The 6,000-nt window shown below is 46.5% G+C and overlaps 1 long non-coding RNA gene across 1 annotated transcript in view; it reads left to right on the top strand.

Moving 5' to 3' along the window:
- The first annotated feature begins 4,147 nt into the window (after nt 1–4,147).
- LOC308528644 overlaps nt 4,148–6,000 on the top strand; it is a 29,039-nt gene continuing 27,186 nt past the window's right edge. The window contains exon 1 of the long non-coding RNA XR_013996723.1: nt 4,148–4,442. This is a non-coding gene — a long non-coding RNA (uncharacterized lncRNA). The remainder of the gene's footprint in view (nt 4,443–6,000) is intronic.

The following is a 6,000-nucleotide window of genomic DNA, read 5'->3' as shown; positions in this document are numbered from 1 at the left end:
ATAATAGCAATATAAAACGTTTTTCAAATACCTAGGAGTAACTGTAGGGAGCGGCTATAGGGTTAAGCTTCACACTAACGGTTAGTCACTAACCTGTTGGCAAAGCCACAAACAAGACCCAGCTTAGAGGGCACAGCCCCCTTAGCATAATTAAGCTTGACCTTAGAACGTCCCCTAGATCCTTCCTAGGTAGCTAATGGGCTGTGGGAGGTGCAGGAAGTGCTGCCAAAACAAGTGAAACTCACAAGAACATTGTAACTATGGTGACCACTACCTTGTTTACCTCTGGCTATAAAATAAAGGCTCAGCTTGCCTCTGGGTCTCTCTCTGTGGCCTCAGCCAGGCACTGGAGATCCACCTAGAGTCCTAGACCAAGCTTTTTCTCTTTGTCTTTTCTTCAATCCTTTGCTGCCCCCCCCCTCACCACAACCACCCCCCCACCCCCCCACCCCCCGCGCTCACCGAGCCCTTGGCCCGGCCCAGCACAAGTAACTGTAATTATAGTATGTGGGCGCCTAATTGCCAGGAGTTTATTTTATTACTGCTTCAATTTCATCAGTAGTTACCAGCCTATTCAGGTTTTCTGATTCTTCCTGATTGAGTTTTAAAAGGTTGTGTTTTTCTAGTAATATGTCCATTTTGCCCAGGTTGTCTCGTTTGTTGGATTAAAGTCATTCATAGTATTTGTTTATGATCCTTTGTATTTCTGTGGAGTCATTTGTTACTTCACCTCTTTTGTTTGATTTTGTTTGTTTGGTTTCTCTTTGTTTCCTGGTTTGTTCATAAATCTTGTTTATCCTTTCAAAGAACCAGCTCTTGGTTTTATTGATCTTTTGTAATTTTTTTCCTGTGTCATTTATTTCCACTCTGATCTTTATTATTTCACTAGGGGCCCGGTGCACGAAATTTGTGCACTGGGTGTGGGGGGGGGGGGGGAGGAGAGTGTCCCTCAGCCCAGCCTGCCCCCTCTCACATACTGGGAGCCCTCAGGCGTTGACCCCCATCACCCTCCGATCACCTGATCGGCCCCTTGCCCAGGCCTGACGCCTCTGCCAGAGGTGTCAGGCTTGGACAGGGGACCCCTATCTCCCCCAGATCATTGGCTCTGGCCCCCGCCCAGGCCTGAGGCCTCTGGCCCAGGAATCATGCCTGGGCAGGGGACCCCCATCTCCCTCTGATCGCTTGCTCCACCCCCCGCCCAAGCCTGACGCCTCTGACCCAGGCTTCAGGCCTGGGCAAGGGGACCATCATATCCCCCCAATCCCCGGCTCCGCCCCCCACCCAGGCCTGATGCCTCGGCCAGAGGAGTTGACCCTCATCACCCTCCGATCACCAATCACCGGATCGGCCCCTTGACCAGGCCTGAGGCCTCTGGCAGAGGTGTCAGGCCTGGGCAGGGGACCCCCAGCTCCCCGCGGTTGCAGGCTCCGCCCCTGCCCAGGCCTAACGCCTCTGGCCTAGGCGTCCGGCCCGGGCAGCGGGGACCTGCAGTGGCAGCGGGGGGCGCTGGGATCGTGGGCTTCGCTTTGGGCACAGGCAAGGGACCCCTAGCTCCTGGGACTGCCAGCTTCGACCGTGCCCAGCTCCCATCGCTGGCTCCACCCCTACTTCCTGCTATCACTGGCCAGGGCGGCAAAGGCGCCTGATTCTCCGATCATGGCTGGAGGGCAGGGCAAAGGCGGCCCTGGGGCCGCCTTTGCCCTGCCCTCCAGCTCTTAGCTCCCCCTTGGGTTTCCAATCACTGTCAGTGGCAGGGGGCTTCTTCCTGCTTTCCCTTTCGCCTCCCTGCATTGTGCCTACATATGCAAATTAGCCACCATCTTATTGGCAGTTAACTGCCAATCTTAGTTGGCAGTTAATTTGCATATAGCCCTGATTAGCCAATGAAAAAGGTATCGCCGTACGCCAATTACCATTTTTCTCTTTTATTAGTGTAGATTCCTTCTACTTATTCTGGGTTTTTCTTATTGTTCTCTTTAAGTTGTAGTGTTAGATAACTTATTACCAGTCTTGTTTTTTGAGGTATGCCTTTTAGTACTATGAACTTCCATCTCAGGACTGCTTTCACTGTGTCCCATAGATTTTGGATTGTTGTGTTTTCATTGTCATTTGTTTCCAGGATTTTTTTTTTATTTCTTCTTTGTTCTCTTTGGTAACCCATTCATTGTTTAATAGCATGCTATTAGCCTCCATATATTTGTTTTTGAGCATTTTTATTGTAGCTGATTTCTAATTTCATGCCATTGTGGTCTGAGAATATGCTTGATATGATTTCAATCTTCTTAAATTTGTAAAGACTTAGCGTGTGTCCTAACATGTGGTCTATCTTTGAAAATGTCCCATGTGCACTTGAGAAGAATGTATATTCTGTAGCTTTGGGGTGGAATGTTCTAAAGATGTCAATTAGTTCCAGAAAAGAGAATTTTGAATTTACTTTCCATTCTTCAAGGACTTCTAAAAGGAACTTAAAATCAATAGCTGGCTTACTGATGCCTATATCTTCAAATTTTATCTGCAAATCTACAAAAAACATTAGCAGTGATAATCCTATAGAGTTAAATTATAATAAATTATAAAATGAAAACCTTATTATAGAAGAAATTATTAATCAAACATTTTTACATACCTGGAAATGTTTCTGACCTGGTTCATTTATCATTCCACAAATGATTATAAACAAAATGATTATAAACAAAATGATTATAAACAAAATATTGGATAAAATTGAAGATGTAGATGAAAACTTCATTTGCTCTATTGAAAACATCATGTGGAAGAAAGGAAAAATTATAACTCACACTTTTACCTTCTTACAGCAATTCAAATTTCTGTGTTAGAAAACTTGCTCCAACAGGTAAACCCAATCTTCTCTTAAAGGATACTGCTAATTTACAATTCTTGCAGTGAAAACCTTTTCTAAAAGATAAGGCAATTGAGACTTGCTATTTTTGTTTCAGAGGACCTGAAGGTCCATAACGAAAGCCTGAAAAGTAAACTCAAGTAGTTCATTCAGCCTTTTCTTGCTTAGCATTTAGAAATCTCTGGGTTCTGCAAATTAATCCAACAGTGCCTTTATCATTATGGTGATGCCTCAAATAAAAATTCCTAAAGCCGATTTTACTATTTTATGTTTGTGTAAATGTAGTACTGTATTCAATCACCTTGATTACTTCAGTCACATGCCATTTGTTTTCAGGAGTGTTTGTAGAATAAAATTATGGGAAAATCTCTAGAGTACGAAATGGTCACAAAACCCATACTCTGGTATAGAGTAGTATTTCTTTAATTATGAGCTAACTAGAAATTTGTTTTCCCTTTAGTTTCCCCCCAGCTGCTGTTGTAAATATTTCCAAATATATTAATCCACTTTCCTTCCTCAGAACTGAATTCAGTCCAAAATCCAATTTTATCTTTATCTTAGTTTATTGTCATATAGCATGATGAATGCTTTCTGAATTCCCTAATGTGGAAGGAAAAATTATGACTCACTTTTACCTTCTTACAGCAATTCAACTTTCTGTGTTAGCAAACTCGCTCCTACAGGTAAACCCAATCTTCTCTTCAAGGATACTGCTGATTTACAATTAGCAGTGTCTCTGAAATCGTGCTCCTCTGTGACCACCAAGAGCACTTTGAATTCGTAATTTTTGTTCATTACATCCCATTTTGCAAGTTCATCTTTCTGCCTGCCCTGAAACGAGAGGCTGGGGCGAGCCCTCACCTACCCTCCACCAATCCTAGCAAGGTGCTCAACACACAGTAGGCACTCAGTAGTACAACGGTCCCTCTAGGATTTGATGCTATTCAAGCACTGCCATCGGATGGACAGGCTCTGCAGACTACAAGTCCCAGAGGCCCGTGCGGGGCTGGCCCTGGTTACCTGGGTCCACCCGCTGTTTTTCCCGTAGTTCAGGACTCCAACCAGGCAAAATCCTGGAGAGCCCGACCGAGAAGGGCTGAGGGGCTTTGAGCCGCAGTACGACCTTCACCTGGACAGACAGTGGACGTCTGCTTCGTCTGGGTGGCGAGGGCAGAACGGGCCGTTTACCGCACACTAGAAGGCACCAACCGCCCCGCACCGCTCCAGACGGGCACACCAAACGCCCGCCGCCCGTTTCGCGCTCACGCCCCGCGGCTGCCAAGGAGCATGCGCGCTACGGCGCGCCGGGGTGCGCTGCCCCGAGCGTGCGCCCCAGGAAATCTGTGCGCGACGTCCGTTCCCACGCGGCCTGACTGTGTGCCTCACATTGGAGCGCCCGCGTCTGTCACTCCTTCCCTCGCCTCCACAGTAACGCGCGCGGTGGGAGCTCTGATCACCCGCCACCTGGATGGGTGCCCCAGTGGCGACAGCTGCCCCGGGGGAAAGGTCTGAGAGCGGTGTGGTCGGGGTCGTGGGAGCCCCGCACCTCTGGCGTCGAGGTGAAGGATAGCTCCAGTGACGGGTGAGTACCGGCCGCTGCGGGCCCGCAGCCTCCAGAGCAGCGGGCATTCCTGGGGGAGGATGCTCCCCAGCCCGCCGTCGAAGAGCGGCCGCTCGCGCCGTGGAGGTGCGCTCGGGAGCCGCGGGCGGGCGGGCCGGCCGGGGCGCAGAGGGGCCGGCGGCGCGGAGATGGCTCGGGGCACCCACGCACCTGCCATCTGTCTCCCTCCGCCTCTGCCTGCCGAGGCGCAGTTCTTTGATTTCAGGTGTTGCGTCTGGCATCCCCAGGAGCGCCCTGGATATTCGGGGGCTCTATTTTCTTCCTGGAGCTTGCAGTTAGTGTAGCCAATTTAACCCTTTACAAGTCTTTAAAAGATGGAATGCCAAACCCGCCCACTCGTGTCAGGACATCTTCGCTTTGCCAACAAACCGCTTACATTTGTTTTTCTTGTCCGTAAGCTTTTCTATGCTGTATTCTAAGGACAAATGAAACTAGTGTTTTATAAGATGTTTTACAGGATGAAAGAGTTCTTTAAAATATATGTATATGCATATATATATATATATACACACACATATATATATATGTAATTGATTTTTTACAGAGAGGAAGGGAGAGGGATAGAGAGTTAGAAACATCAATGAGAAAGAAACATTGATCAGCTGCTTCCTGCACACCACCTGCTGGGGATGTTCCCACAACCAAGTTACATGCCCTTGACCGGAATCGAACCCTGGACCCTTGAGTCCGCAGGCTGATGCTCCATCCACTGAGCCAAACCGGTTATGGCAAGAGTTCTTTTTAATCAAATAATTTTGGAAATGCAAACTGCTGCCACCATGAGCATCAGCTTATTAAAAGCCTTTAGCATTCCTGAAGTAGAAATTTATTCAGTTTCATTTAACCAGCCATTTCCTCACCTTGAGCACAGAATTCTGTTTCCCCCACAGAATCAGCATTAACATGATATAAGATAGTATTTGGCAAACTCCAAACTATTTGGCAAATATTGAACTAAGTAATCTCTATGATCCCTTCAAAATCTCAAATACTATGACTCTAATAATTTGTGTTTATTCTGGCAATATATCTAAAACCGAATCAAGGCTATTGGATGGTACTACAATTTCTTCTATGACTTACACACATGTGCACACACATATACAAATGCATATACATTTATGTATAGACATACAAATATACATACACTTACGTATATGCTAGAATTTATTCTCTAACTCACACACGTATGTATATATATGTATTTATATAAGCTGATAGAGACAATTTAAAAATTATCTTGAAACCTTTTCTCTCTACACTAAAAATGTTTTGCACCGTCTCAGCATTTTTCTCTGTAAACTAATCTCAGAATACAAAATACTGTATTAAATCACAAGGAATAGTTTTTTTCTTCTTAAAAATTCAAATATTATGTAACTAGTAGCCCTGTGCACAAATCCCTGTGCCAGTAGCTCGCAGCTACCCTCCTGTAGCTCTCCGCCCGCTGCCCCCACCACCCCTAATAGCTTGCTACCCTGCCCCCTCCTGTAGCTCTCTGCCGCCCGCTTGTAGCTCG

The sequence above is a fragment of the Myotis nattereri genome (assembly GCF_964212035.1).
Source record: "Myotis nattereri genome assembly, chromosome: 13".
NCBI lineage: Eukaryota > Metazoa > Chordata > Mammalia > Chiroptera > Vespertilionidae > Myotis > Myotis nattereri.
This window is presented reverse-complemented; position numbering and strand designations above follow the sequence as displayed.